The sequence below is a fragment of the Macrotis lagotis genome, chromosome 8 (genome assembly GCF_037893015.1).
Source record: "Macrotis lagotis isolate mMagLag1 chromosome 8, bilby.v1.9.chrom.fasta, whole genome shotgun sequence".
Lineage (NCBI taxonomy): Eukaryota > Metazoa > Chordata > Mammalia > Peramelemorphia > Peramelidae > Macrotis > Macrotis lagotis.
Window position 1 is genome coordinate 113,653,122 of NC_133665.1, and position 15,870 is coordinate 113,668,991.

The following is a 15,870-nucleotide window of genomic DNA, read 5'->3' on the forward strand; positions in this document are numbered from 1 at the left end:
ATTTAAAAAAATAGAGATATGGATCGTGGCGTGGATTAGGTACAAAAGAAACAGTAGTAAATTACTATCATAATCTACCATTTCATAAACCTAAAGTTTCTAGCTTCCATCATAAGAACTCACTATTTGACAATAACTGATGGGAAAACTGGAAAAAAGTATTGCAAAAACTAGGCATAGAACAAAAATCTCATACCCTATACCAAGAAAAGATTGGAATGGGCCTGATTTAGGTATAAAGGGTGATACCATAAGCCAATTAGAAGTATAAGAAAAAATGAAGGTCAGCTAGGTAGCACAGTGGCCAGAGCACTGACCCTGGAGTCAGGAGAACCTGAGTTCAAATATGAACTCAGAGACATACTAATTACCTAGATGTGTGAACTTGGACAAGTCACATAACCCCATTGCCTGGCAAAAACCTAAAAAAACTAAGTATAATGAATAGTTTTATCAGACAGATATATGAAGAGGGGAGGAGTTTATGACCAACCAATAGAGAACATTTTAAATTGCAAAATGGATAATTTTAGTGACATTAAAGTAAATTTCTCTTGCACAGATAGAACCAATGTAACCAAGATTAGAAGGAATGTAGAAAACTGGGAAAGTATTTTCACAGTGTTTCTGATAAAGGAATCATTTCTAAAATATATAGAGAACTAAGTTTAATTTATAAGAACAAGTAAATTTCCCATTGATAAATGGTCAAAGGATATGAATAGGCTGTTTTCAGATGAAGAAGTTAAAACTTTCAGTAGCCATATAAAAATCATGATTGTTTGGGGAAATTCAAATTAAAACTACTATGAGGTATTACCACAAAACCTATCAGACTGGCTAAAATGATGAAAAAGGAAAATGATCAGTGTTGGAGTGGCTGTGGGAAATCTGGAACACTAATACATTGTTTATACAGTTGTGAAATGATTCAACCATTTTGGAACTATGCCCAAAGGAAATAAATTTGTGGATACTCTTTGATCCAGCAATACTACTTCTAGGTCTTTATTCCAGAGTTTAGCTCTTTTTGTAGTGGCAAAGAATTAGAAATTCAGGGGATACCTTCTAATTGAGTAATGGCTGAACAAATTATGGTATAAGCATGTTATAGAGTACTATTTTTCTATAGGAAACCATTAGTGACCAGACTTCAAAAGAACCTGGAAAGACTTGGATGAACTGATTCTCAGTGAAGTGAGCAGAACCATGAGAACATTGTACACATTAATAACAACACTGTGAGATGATGTGCAATGGTGAAAGCAGCTTTTCTCAATAGTTCAGTGATCAAGGACAATCCTGAGAACACTTTTATGGAAAAAAGCATCTACATCCAGAGAAGAAAACTGATGTTTGAATACAGAGCAAAGCATACTATGTTCACATTTTAAAACTTCTTTTGTTTTTTCTTTCTATCACATGATTTTTTTCTTCCTCAGTTCTAATTCTTTCACAACATGTCTATTACAGAACTGATAAACATGGTTGTGCAACCTGTGTACAAGATGATATGTTGCGACCTATATTATATTGTTTATTACCATAGGTGGGAGTGGAGTGAGTAGAAGGAAGGAAAGGTAGTAGAAAAATGTGGAACTCAAAAGGATGAATGTTGAAAACTCTTTGCATGCATTTTGGAAAAAATAATGATTAAAAAATATGCATGAAGATGGCTTTAATCATCCCCAAATTTTAGATTCACATAGAATGAGTTTGGATGAAAGAGGTACTACTGACTAGATAAGAGATTGTACTACTTAATAAATATGAGAAATACATTATAGTTCATGAATTGGTTATTTTACTTTTATTATAAAAAGTAAGTACAAAAAATAAAGGACTTAGAGATGTAAGGACAATAATTATAAATATAGAAATGAAGCAACTTCAAAGACTAACTCAATCTAACTCAATCTCTTCAAATTATAAATAAACCCATGGGGGCAGTAAAAGGACTTGGAAAAAAACATATAGGTAATAAATTGTCAGAAATTTGAGATTTGAACCCAGGTACTTTAGATTCTAGAGCCATGTTTTTTTCCCATTGTACCGCATTGCTTGAGACTTTATAATCTAGTCCACCTCTCTCTCTTAGTCCAGGAAGACTGTGATCTGTTCAAAATCACATAGAAACAGGATTTGAACCCAAGTCCTCATACTTAAAATCCTGGACTCTTTCTAGCATATTAGCTAGACATGATAATTTGAGTTTCAATTGTTTATAACAGAATTGCCCTGCTGAACTGATCATAGGTTCAATTTGGGTTAAACTACTCAATATTTCTCATCTCTAATTTTTCTTTTGCATTTTGAGTTCTTTATTTTAATTCACTTATCTTTATAAATTACCTTACTAAGAAGAATGATTCTATTTAAATCCCTAGATGACTACTGGATTTGTAAGAATGGACATAGATCTCAACTCTGTCATGATTTTGGACAAGTCATCTGACACACTTTTTTTGGTCTTTAGTTTCCTTATTTGTAAAATGAGGAGTTAAATTACATCTTTCCAAGGCACAGTCTCTTTTAGCTCTTTCAGCTTTTAACTCTTTATGATTTCATGAAAAATTGAAGCTATAAAGAAAGTCCAATATCTCTTACTACAATATTTGACTATAGAAAAAACTTAAATATAAGGAAATCCCAGAATTTGAAAGTATATAAAATCTCAACTCAGAGTTGAAATAAATCCCTTTTACAATAGGCTGAATAAGTAGTCATCTTTTTAAAGACATCCACAGAGGGTGGGCATATGACTTCTTAAAGTAACACATTATAGTTTTGGAAAATTTTAATTGGTAGCACATTTTTTTCCTTGTTTATCAAGTCTAAATTTGTACCTTGGCAATTTCTAGCCATTACTTGTGGCTCTTCCAGGACAAATCTAATCCCTCTTCCATAAAACAATCCTTCAACTATTTGAAGATCACCATTATGCCTCTCTATTATTCCTTTACCCATCCCCCTAGAAAAGCATTTCAAGTTCTTTCAGTTTTTCCTCATAGGACATAGACTCAAGGCTTTTCAGAATCCTTTTTTGCTCTCCTCTATATATTCTCTAGCTTATTTTTGTCCTTTTAAAACTCTAGTGCTCAGAATACAGTATTTAAGTTTTAAAGTTGTATACTTGGGTATAAAAAGATTACTTCACAAGTACAAGATTGATGAAGTATAGATAAACAGTCTGAAAACAATTTGATTATTTTCCAGAGGTATCCTGCTCAGGGCATTCAGGCTATGAGGGAACTTTAAAACTCTCAATGGTAATACAAAGCAGATTAATATATAACTGGGAAGGGTTTGCCTAAATAAAAAAAAAACACAATGCAACATAGATGATGTTAATTTGTTGTTTCTAAATTAATATGAGGCCTGCAAGGATCTGCTTCTATTTGAATTTTAGTGCACTGCAACTCAAATAGAAATGAATCCTTGATGGCCATATATTGTGAAGTTTTATATACATATATATATTTATATATATCCTAATGTAATATTTTTTATTGGTTTCTATTGAATGATTAAATTCTACTCAATACTGTATCTTATTTTTGGTCTGGACTCCATCATTTGTTTTGTTAGCTAGCTTCTTCAGCTTTGTGCCTTCTGAAAGTTTGTGAAAATTCCATCTGTGCCCTGTATACAAATCTATGATGAAGATGCAAAGCAACATGGGAGTAAATAAACCTTAGCTCTTTGAATCAGTTATGAACCTGCCTAGTAGCATTATTGTCATATTTTTTCACATTTTTCACAAAGAATATGAGATACTTTATGAAAACTATGAAAATCGTGCTAAGCTTACCTGTAGTGTTGCCTTCATCTGTCATTTTAATAAGTCTATCAAGGAAAACAAATAAGGTGAGACTGACTTGACTTATAGTAGTGGAGTCATATAGACTCTGTAATTATTCCTACTGTTTTTATATATAGAGTTGAACAATTAAACACAATTAATTTTATGTTGAATCACAGAATCAATCATAGAAAGTTAGGTGGAATCTGAAAGGTCATTTAACCCAACTATCCATGCTCACTATTTTACTTAAGAGGAAAGTGAAACTCAGGCTATAGATGGCAGATGACTTGCCCAGTGTCCACAGCCAGTTAGTGGCAGAACTGGCATTTTTGCCGATGTCTCTTGATTTTCAGTCCAGTGTTCTTTCCAGTGAATGATGTAGCTCTTCACTGTGTCAGCATGTTTTTTGTTTTTCACCCTAATGTTGGCTCCTTGCCTAGGGAAACTAAATGAAGACTGTAGTACCTAATAAAACTTCAGTTTCAATTTCAACTCTGTTGTGAAGCAGGATCTACTTACATCACATTCATGTGCTAGAGTGCTCTTAAGCCCTAATCTTGTACTCTTGTTGGTCTGAAGATAGCAAATAGTACCCCTTTTTTGCTGTTATTTTATTGCAACCTAGTGAGTGCTGGAGAGCAGGTTTTAGGGGGATGTCTTTTTTATTTTTTGGTATTAATAAATCAAAATGGAGATTTTAGGAATACATTTCTTTGGACAATTATGGGAAATATTTATAAATCTCCTTTTGGAGGAAATGTCCCTTATCTGTTTTTAAAGTTAGGTCAGACAGTTTGGACTATTTATAGGTATCATCTAGGAGACTTGGTAATATTCCAGGATTTAATACAGTTAAGTCTAAGTTATCTGCTAACAGGAAAGACCTTATGACTTCTGGGGAATCCGTCTTTGACTTGTACCTTGGGTTGGATATTCTCCAGTGTCAGAAACCTCTGGAAAACATTTACTTCCCTGTTTTATGAATTATTTGATATCAATGATTAGTAGATTATCAAACAAGAATATTCTTTTGTTGCATCTTTCAAGAAATATATGATTCTGACATAAGCTTGTGACACACCTCATTGGAATAAAATGTTAACATAGAATAGAAATTCCTTGAGGAGAAGGATAATTTATTTTGTATTCTCATTGGCTGACACTATGTCTAGCATAGAATAGACAATGGATAAACGTTTATTATATTGAAAGGAAATAAATGATTTTATTACATCTCAAATATGCCTAGAAGTTCAAAAATTTGAAAATAAATTTTCAGTCACTGATTTTCTCTTCCTTTCTTGGAAATTGTTTTCTTAGTTCAGTGCTGACTCTATAATAATCATTTATACCTCCATAGAAATTTTAACATTTACAAAGCTCTTCTCTCAAAACAATCGTAACAAAAGTTGCCAAATTTCCAAGAACTTAAATCTAGTTGGAGAAAAGCTCCATAGGTACATTCAAGGATTCAATAATGAAATATCCATGTGGAGTAGAAATTCAGAAAGTTGCGAATTTTGAGAACTGGAATTGTTGGGGAGAGGTTTCAGTAACAGGTAAGATTTTATTATGGGAGTGACAAGGAGTATCCAGAGTTTTGTGAGCAGGGGAGCTATAAGTACTAGAAGGTATCAAGGAATGGATTTCATATCTCTGAGACTCATCTCTGTAAAGTGGGGCTAATGAAACCTGTTGTACCCATTTCACAGGTGTGTAGTGAGCCTCCAATGAAAGGAGTAATTTACATACCTTAAAATTTATATATATATATATATATATATATATTGTTATAATAAAAACAATTCCATATCACTTTCTTGTAAAATAACTACTTCAAGAATTATTAACATAATTTTATAGATAAGGCTTAAAAGTGTAAGTAATTAGCCTAGGGTCACATAGCTATCCTCTTCCTCAAAGATGGTAGATTCCTTAGGGTCAGAGACATCTTATCTAAATATATTATGTTATATTATTAGTGTAATAGAGGGAGACAATCTTGGTATAGTAGTAAGAACACTGTAATTGGAGTCAGAGACTATGAATTCAATTGCTGTTTTTTTAGGTGAGGCAGCTAAGAAGGCACATTGAATGGAGTGCCAGTCTGGAATCAGGAAGACCTGAGTTCAAATATAGCCTCAAATACTTTTAGTTATATGACCTTGGACAAGTTGCTTAAAATAAACAAGCAAACAAACATACAAAAAAAATCTCTGACTCAGTTTTATCCACTGTAAAATGGAGCATTATAATAGTATCCATTCAACAGGGTTGTTTTGAAGACTAGATGATATTTGTAACATGCTTATCAAAATGCCTGGCATATAATAGGCACTATATAAATTCTTTTTTATTTATAAATTCAATGATACATGGGTTGCAATGTTGAGTGCCATATGAAAAGAGATGGATTTATTACCAATTTGTAGGACCAGAAAAGGCTTGGACTAGTAGTCCAAGTGTGAAATAGTAAAATCTCTTACCCACATAAGTGTATGAAGTTACCAGGACCTTATTACTTTATCGACTAGGGGGTCTAAGGTCTTTGAAACATCTCCCGTGTGCTCACTGTTAGAGCAAATATACATTCATTCCCAGGATTCTCTAGTCAGCAATTTGACCCACTACTCCATCTCCTCATTGAGACTTCCAGTGTCCCAGATTTCCCTTTTCCATCCGGACATGAAGTGTCATTCATTTGCTGCCTTAGTGCCTTCTTTTTGACCCACTGACTTATAAATACCTTAACAATTGAGTTACAGTCTTAGTTATTTCTTATCTAAATGCCTGTTTAGCATTTTTCCTTTAAGGGAAGAATTAGGGGAATTTCCTCAACAGATGGTTTTCCTACTCTCCTCCTAGCCTGTTTTTGGAAGTCAAGGCTCTATACTGCTCTCAGCTGGCCATTGATCATCACAACCTTTTTTTACCTACTGGTCCTCTATTAACTGCACTTCCTTCTCTTTTCTCCTTAATTCTTTTAGAGTTATGATTGTTCTGTGCTTCTGGGCAGGCAGTTGAAGAGAAGGGAAGATTCAGTTAGAAGCAACCCAGGGGCATTGCCCATGACCCTGAAAAATGTATTCATTTGGGAGTAAGTCAAGGTAACTTCAGAATTAACAGAAGTATAATGTGTGCACATTAACAATAACATTGTGAGGTGATCAATGGAGAAGATGCTGCTCATCTCAGCAGTTCAGAGATCAAGGACAACCCTGAAAGACCTGCAATGGACAATGCCATCCATATTCACAGGGAAAAAATACTGAGTCAGTATACATATTATATTAACTGTTTTAAAACATTTCTTATTTTTTCCTTTCTTTCTCATGATTTTCTTTCTTTAAACTTTGTTCTAATTCCTCATACAGAAAAGGAGTAATGTGTAAATATATTCAATACAAATGTCCATGCAAAACTTTTACCAGACCATTCCCCTCTATGGGAAGGGGGAAGGGAAGGGAGGATAGTAGAAAAATGCATAACTCATAAATTTGCAAATGGATGAATGTTGAAAAATTACCATAGCATGTAATTGGAAAAATAAAATAAAATTTCAATGAAAAAATATTAATTTTTTGCCTTCTTTGCATTTCTTTTCCTTACTTTGGTAGATTTTTTCCCCCCTAGGTTTTAAACACTGACTAGCAGAAAGTTCAGTCCCCTCTCAGGTATTACTAATTTCACAGTTGTCTTGGATAATTTGGCCTTCGTTCTAAATCTCCTATAATTTTTAATCTTGATTCCTCCTATTTTTACAGATCAGGATTGGAGTGATAAGACCTGTAGTGGTTAATGGAAATAAAAAAAAAAACTAATAGTATTTAAACTCATATGATCATAACTTTATATTACCTACTGGTCCTCTATTAACTGTACTTCCTTCTTTTTTCCTCCTTAATTCTTTAATTCTCTTAATTTAATTCTCCTTAATTCCCTTAATTCTAGACCTTGCAGTCCCTTTTACAACAACTTCCTTTTTTTAGATAAGAAAGATGAGGTCCAGTGACTTGCCCAAGTTTACACAGCTAGTAAATAACCAGAGCTGTATCTGTGGATTTATCAAACACTAAGTTACCATAGTCACTTATTGCACCAAATCTATTTTACTGACCCACCCACTCTATAGTTTAGTCAGTATCAGATTGGTTTGATTATTACTGTTTTGGAAGATAGTTTCTTGAAGTCTGGTACTGCTAGGCTGCCTTCCTTCACACTTTTAAAATTGATTCCCTTGATAGTCTTGAACTTTTGTTCTTCCAGACGAATTTTATTATATTTTTTATTTCATAGTTGTAGAAAATAATTCTTTGGTAGTTTGATTGAAATGACTGTATAAGTAAATTAATTTATGTAGAATTGTCATTTTTATTGGCTGAACCTACTCATGAAAAATGGATATTTATTTCATTGATTGTTTAGATGTCTTTTTTTGTGGGTGTGAAAAGTTTTTTTAAAATTGTTTTCATATAGTTCTTGGATTTATCTTGTCAGAGAGATTCCTAAGTATTCAATATTGTCTATGGTTATTTGAAATGGAATTTCTCTATCCCTTGCTGTTGGATTTTGTTGGTATCATAAAGAAATGATTATGTATCTTTATTTTTTATTCCTGTAACTTTTTTGAAGTTGTTTATCATTTCATTCAGTTTTTAATTGATTCTCTAAAACTAAGTACACCTTCAGAGAATGTTTCTTTATAGCCTTCTTTTATTCCATCAATTTCTTTTTCTTGTCTTGTTGCTACTGCAAACACTTCCAGAATAATTTTCAATAATAGTGGTGATATGTATCTGTGCTTCACCCCTGATCTTACTGGGAAGGCTTTGTAAATTCCTTTTACAGATACACCTTGCTTTTTGATAGATATCATTTATTATTTTAAAAACTGTTCCATTGATTCCTATGTTATCTAGTGTTTTTAATAGGAATGATTGTTGTATTTTGTTAATTTCTGCATCTATTGATTTAATCATATGATTTTTGATGATTTTGCTATTGATATAGTCAATTATACTGATAATTTTACTAATACTGAACTAGTAGTCCTATATTCCTTGTATGACTCCCACCTGGTCACTGTATAAGATCATTGTGAATTTGACTGTAATCTCTTTGTTGGTATTTTATTTAAAACTTTTACATCTATATCCTTTTAGGAAACTGGCTTTTTTCCTCTCCAGTTTTCTTTCTCTGTTTTTGCTCTTCATGATTTAGGCATCACCACCATACATATTTGTGTCATAAAAAGAATTTGGCAGGACTCTTCTAAATATTGTTCACTTTAATGAGGTTATTGGTTATTTCTATGATTTGTACTTTGATTCATTAATTTTTTAGATTATTTAGTTTCCAATTAATTTTAAATTTCTACTTCCAGTACTCTTTACTGAATACTATATTTCTTCATTATGTTTTGAAAAGGATGTATTTAATATTTCTGTTTTTTTGCATTTGGTTGTGTTTTTTTATGTCCTAATAAATGATATGTTTTTGTGAAGGTGCTATGTATAGGCATCACCACCATACATATTTGTGTCATAAAAAGAATTTGGCAGGACTCTTCTAAATATTGTTCACTTTAATGAGGTAATTGGTTATTTCTATGATTTGTACTTTGATTCATTAATTTTTTAGATTATTTAGTTTCCAATTAATTTTAAATTTCTACTTCCAGTACTCTTTACTGAATACTATATTTCTTCATTATGTTTTGAAAAGGATGTATTTAATATTTCTGTTTTTTTGCATTTGGTTGTGTTTTTTTATGTCCTAATAAATGATATGTTTTTGTGAAGGTGCTATGTATAGCTGAGAAAAAAAAAAATAGTGATATTTCTCTATCTCTGTGAGGACAAAGTTGAGGTCATTTATTTGCTTCCATTTTATAAATATTTATGCATTCATATTCATGGTTATGACTATGTATCAAACATACATATGTATAAATTATGTATAAATACATGTTTTTCTTCTTCTTATTTTCTGCTATTTTTCTCTCTCTCAATTTGTATCCTGTTCTTCTTTGAAGTATGGTTTTCTAATCACTGACTTCTTTTATTTGTTCTCTCTTTTTATCAATTCTTGAAGGATTATATTCAATTTTTCTGGGTAGGATAATCTCAACTTTTTTGCCTTCTGGAATATCATATTCCAAGTCTTGCATTTTAATTTTGTCGTTACTAAATCTTGTGTGATTCCAACTCCATGCTATGTGAATTATTTCTTTCTTATTGTTTTAAGTATTTTTCTCTTTGGCTGGGGAATTCTGGAATTTTCCTATTATATTCCTGTATTTTTTTATTTGGGGATGTCTTTTAGGTGGTAGTGAGTGGATTCTTTCAATTTCTATTTTACCCTCTTGTCCTAGGTTATTGGGGTATCTTTCCTTCATGTCTAAATATGATGTCTAAGTTCTTTCTGTCAAGCACTCTAATAATTATTAAATAATCTCTTCTTAATCAATTTTCAGGTCAGTTTCTCCCCAATAAGATATTTCATATTTTCTATTTTAATAGCAGACTTTGATTGATTATTTCTTTATATGTAGTCATTAACTTCCACTTATCCAGTTCTAACTTTCAAGAAATTATTTTCTCCAGTGAGACTTTTTTTTTTTACCATTTTTTCCATTTGACCAATTCTGCTTTTTTCAAGAGCTATTTTTATCAGTAAAGTTTTGTGCCTTTTTCTATATTTGACCAATTCTGTTTTATGAATGCACTATTTTTGTTAGTACTTTTTGTGCCTCCTTTAGGAAGCTGTTAATTTTATTTTTTAAATTTTTTCCTTTTCCACAATTTCTTTACATATTTTTCTCTAAATTTTGATTTTCAAAATTTTTTTTGAGAATGTGGCTAATTCCCAGTTTTTCTTTGAGGCTCTACTTGTAGCTCTTTTGACTTCATTATCTTCTGAGTTTGTGTTTTGATTTTCTCTGTCACCATAGTAGTTTTTATGATACTTAAAAATGATTATTCTGCCTGATTTCTTGATTTTGTACTTTAAATTCAACTTGAACTTTGTTCCTTGTTTGGTGGAGAGAGACATTGCCTAATGTTTCCGGCTTTTTAACTGCTGTTTTCAGACTTCTGGGACTTTACAAATTTTTGATACTTCTAAAATGGTGTGATCTGGAGGAGATGTGATCACTTTCCTTACTGAAGAAAGGTGCATGATTCTTTGGATTATAATTAATACTATTCATCAAGGTCCCTGATCCCTTGTGACCAAAGTGATTAGGGCTCTTGCTCTTTTTTGATGGAAAGTTCTCCTCTTTTTCCCTTGAACTATGACCAATTAAGTAAATATAGATGATAAAGTTGGCAAATAAGTAGCATCTGGTATAGTATCCAGTGAAATTGCAAGGGTCCTGCATAATCTCTCTGACCAGTTGTGGGGTCCCCTTATTGTCTCTATCTTGAAAGAGCTCCCAAAGCTGCCATGCCTTTTTTTCGCCAGCACCTGCTCCTATCACTGTTATTTCATCTGCATGAGGTTTGACCCACCCTTGACACCCTTCTCATAGGTTTCTCTTTCCAACCTACTAAATTGTCTTGGGCTGGAAGAATGTTTTACTCTAATGTCTTCTTGGTTCTGCCTCTCCAGAATTCAATTTGAAATGTTATTTTATTTTTCTCCAATTACTTGTAAAAACAAATTTTAATATCCATTCAATAATTTTAACTTCCAAATTCTCTTCCTTTTTCTCAACCCTCCCTTCATTAAGAAAGCAAACAATTTTATATAGGTTATACATGGGCAGTGATCCAAAACCTATTTCCATATTAGACATGTTGTGAAAGAAAACAGAGACAAAAATTCAAGAAAATATTATGAAAAAGTATGCTTTGATCTGCACTCAGACTTCATCAGTTTTTTCTCTGGATATAGACTGCATTTTCCATCATAAGTCTTTCAGGATTGTCTTGGATCAGTGTATTGCTGAGAATATCTTAGTCATTCACAGTTAATCATTGTACAATATTGCTATTATTCTCCTGGTTGTGCTGATTTCATTTTACTTCAGTTCTTGTAATTCTTTCCAGATTTTTTGAGAGCATCTTGATCATCATTTCTTATAGTATAACTGTATTCCATCACATTCGTATACTACTTCTTCTTCAGCCATTCCCCCTTTGATGGGCATCCCTTTAATTTCTAATTGTTTTACACAACTAAAAGAGTTGCTATAAATATTTTTGTACGTATAGGTCCTTTTTCTTTTTTGTCTCTTTGGGATACAAACCTATTAGTGGTCTTGACAGGTCAAAGGGTATGCATGGCTTTATAGCTCTCTAGACAGTTTCTTACTCTGTAGAATGGATGAGTCAGTTCACAACTCCACCAACAATGCATCAGTATCTCAATTTTTTCATACCCCTTCCAACATTTGTAATTTTTCTCTTTCTGTCATGTTAACCAATTTGAGGTGGTACCTCAAAGTTGTTTCAATTTGCAGTGTGCTAATCAATCATAATTTAGAACTTTTTTATATGATTATAGATATATTTGAGTATAGATGTCATTTGAACATTGCCTGTTCATATCCTTTGAACATTTATTATTTGGGGAATGGTTATTATTTTTTATAAATGTGGTATAAGGCTACTATGAGAGGATTTCTGTAACTGTATTTCTGTCTATCCTCTTTCCTCCAGTTTAATTTCACCTTCTCATTTCTTTTACCTTGTCTACTTTCAACAGTGTTTTGTTTCTGACTAACACCTCTCTCAATCTACATTCTCTTTTATTGGCCTTTCACATTTCTCTTCTTTCTCCTCTCCTATTTTCCTGTAGTGTAAGACATATTTATATATCTAACTTAGTCTGGATGTTATTCCTTTTTTTGAGCTGATGCTGAATAAGGTTGAATTGCTTCCTCCCCACTACCACCCATATTCTTCTCTACTATAAAAGCTCTTTCCCAACTCTTTTATGTGAAATGATATATCCTTTCCTTTTCCTTTTTCCATTGCATTCCTCTTTATCAGATCTTCATTTTTTATTTTCAGATAATCATATTTGACTCATACCCATGACCTCCCTTTAACTTCCCTAATAATAAAAACATTCCTCAGAATTATAAATATCATTTTCCCAAATATGAATATAAACAATTTAACCTTATGGAATCTCTAAATATTTCTCTTTATATATTTTTTCTTTTTATTAAATCTAATATATGAAAAATATTTTTATTTAAATTGTGATCTTTTCCAGGAATGCTTAAAAATACTCTATTTCATTGAATATCCCTTTTTCCCCAAAGTATTCCACTCACATTTTGGGGTAGTTGATTCTTGCTTGTAATCCTAACTATTTTGTCCTCCAGAATATCATATTGCAAACCCTCTGATTCTTTATGTAGAAGCTACTACATTTTGTATTATCCTGACAGAGGTTCTATGACACTTTAATTGTTTCTCTCTGCTTTCTTGCAATATTTTCTCCTTGACCTGGGATTTGATTATAATATTCCTGGGAGTTTTCATTTTGATATCTTTTCAGGAGTTGATCAATGAATTCTTTTAATTTCTATTTTATCCTCTGTTTCTAGAATATCAGAGTAGTTGTCTTTGATTTTTTTTTGCAAGGTGATGAGGTCAAGTGACTTGCCCAAGATCACAGAGCTAGGCAATTTTTAAGTGTCTGAGGCTGGATTTGAACTCAGATCCATCTGACTCCAGGACCAGTGATCTATACTGTGCTACTTAGCTGCCCCAAAAATTTCTTAAAAGATAATGCTGAGACTCAACAATTCTTTTTATTTTTTAGCTTTTTTTTTTTGCAAGGCAATGGGGTTAAGTGGCTTGCCCAAGGCCACACAGCTAGGTAATTATTAAGTGTCTGAGGCTGGATTTGAACTCAGGTACTCCTGACTCCAGGGCTGGTGCTGTATCCACTGCACCACCTAGCTACCCCTGAGACTCAATAATTCTTAAATTATTTCTCCTTAATCTATTTTCCAGGCTATTTCTTTTTCCAAAGAGAGATTTCACATTTCATTCCATTTTGTTCAGACTTTGTTTTATTGCTTCTTGATATCTCATTAGATCATTAACTTCTATTTGCCCAAATTTAATTTTTGAGAAATTATTTTCTTCTATTGAAATTTTTTATAAGGAGTGTTTTCTTTAATAAATGTTTGTATTTTTTCTATTTACTCAATTCTACTTTTTTTTAAGTTTTTTTTTTTGGCAGGGCAATGAGGTTAAGTGGCTTGCCCAAGGCCACACAGCTAGGTAATTATTAAGTGTCTGAGGCTGGATTTGAACTCAGGTACTCCTGACTCCAGGGCTGGTGCTCTATCAACTGTGTCACCTAGCCTCCCCTCAATTCTACTTCTGAAGGAATTCATTTCTTCAAAGGATTTTTGTTCCTCATGTATTATTTATAGTACTTATACTATTTTATATTTATATATGTATATGTATTTATACTATTTTATAAGGTTCTATTTTATATTTATACATATAAATATTTATATATATATTTATACTATTTTATAAAGTGCTATTTTCTTCAGCTTTTGACTCCTTTCACATGATTTTCTTGCTTTACTCTCATTTCCTCTCCCATTTGTTCTTATGCCTCTCTTAATTGATTTAAAAAAAAAAACTTTTTTGGAGTTTTTCCAGTAATTCTTTTTGATCCTGAGACCAATTCACATTTTTCTTTGAGGCTTTGGATGCATCAGTTTTGAATTTTTTGTCTTTTTCTGAGTTTCTATTTTGATCTTATCACCATAATAACTTTCTCTGGTTAGGATCTTTTTTTATTTTTGTTGTTGGCTATTTTTTTCTGTTCTATTTCTTGACTTTTAATTTTATATTATAACTGATCTCTGTTCCCAAATTGGAAGGGGCACTGTCCTAAGTTTCAGGATTTTTTTTGTGTGTGTAGCTATTTTGTGAGCCAGTTCTGGGGGTCTGTAATCTTTCAGTTTTTCCAAAGCATTGTAATCTGAGAGAAGTATATTTATTACTCTTTTGGACTGTGCTCTGATCTGTGAGTGACTACAAGCATTTTTATGTCCTGGACATGTTACCACTTCCCCTGTGGCTGCAAGCTCTGCTTTCCTATTGAACTTCCTCTTTTTTTGAGACTGCATCCATGACTAAGACCTGGATCCATGTATGAGGAATGCAACCCAGTTCCAACAAAGGGATCTCTGTAATTTTCTTCTGATAGTTGTCCCACTCCCTTAGCATCTGTGGTCTTAGAGGTCTGGACATAGCTATTGTTGTTTATTTAGTCACAGCCTGCTTCCGGTTTGCTGTGATGTGGCTTATTCTGGCATAGACTGCACTCTACTTTTACCTTGCACTCCACCCTTAGCCCAGTTTGATAGAACTTTCCTTCTTATTGTTTAAATTTTCTTGGACTGGAAAATTGTTTTACCCTGACATCTTGTTAATTTGTTTTGAGGCATTATTTAAAAGTTGTTTGGAGTGAAACTTTGGGAAAACTCAGAAGAGATGGTGATTTTTCTTTGCCATTTTGGCTCCTCCTCTCCTTCCCACCTTGAGTTAATATTTTTAAAGTAGTTTAAAGCATAATTTTGGGAGAACTCCACCGACTGTTTCCTCTATTCCACCATTTTGGCTTCACCCCCCAAAAGTCTAATGTTCTTTCCCATGATATCCTCCTCTATTGCTGTTTAAATGTTTGAGGTAAAAGAGAGGAGGATTCTAGTTTCTAAGCCTCTAAAAGGGAAGAGGACAGTATCATTTACAGAAAGAGAGAATTCTAAGAAATGACTGGTTTGGGCGGGAAGGTGAAGACAGATTTGATTTAAGATGCTAAATTTATTTTTTGTCTCTTTTTTTAGGTTTTTGTAAGGCAATAGATTAAGTGGCTTGCCCAAGGCCACACAGCTAAGTAATTATTAAGTGTCTGAGGCTGAATTTGAACTCAGGTCTTCTCGATTCCAGGGCCGATGCTCTATCCATTGTACCACCTAGCCACCCTTATAAATTTGTTGACATTTATATAGGAATAAATGACTGAAAGTAGGGAATGATTAAATGATTTATAAATAGTCTTGGAGGCAAGTTACA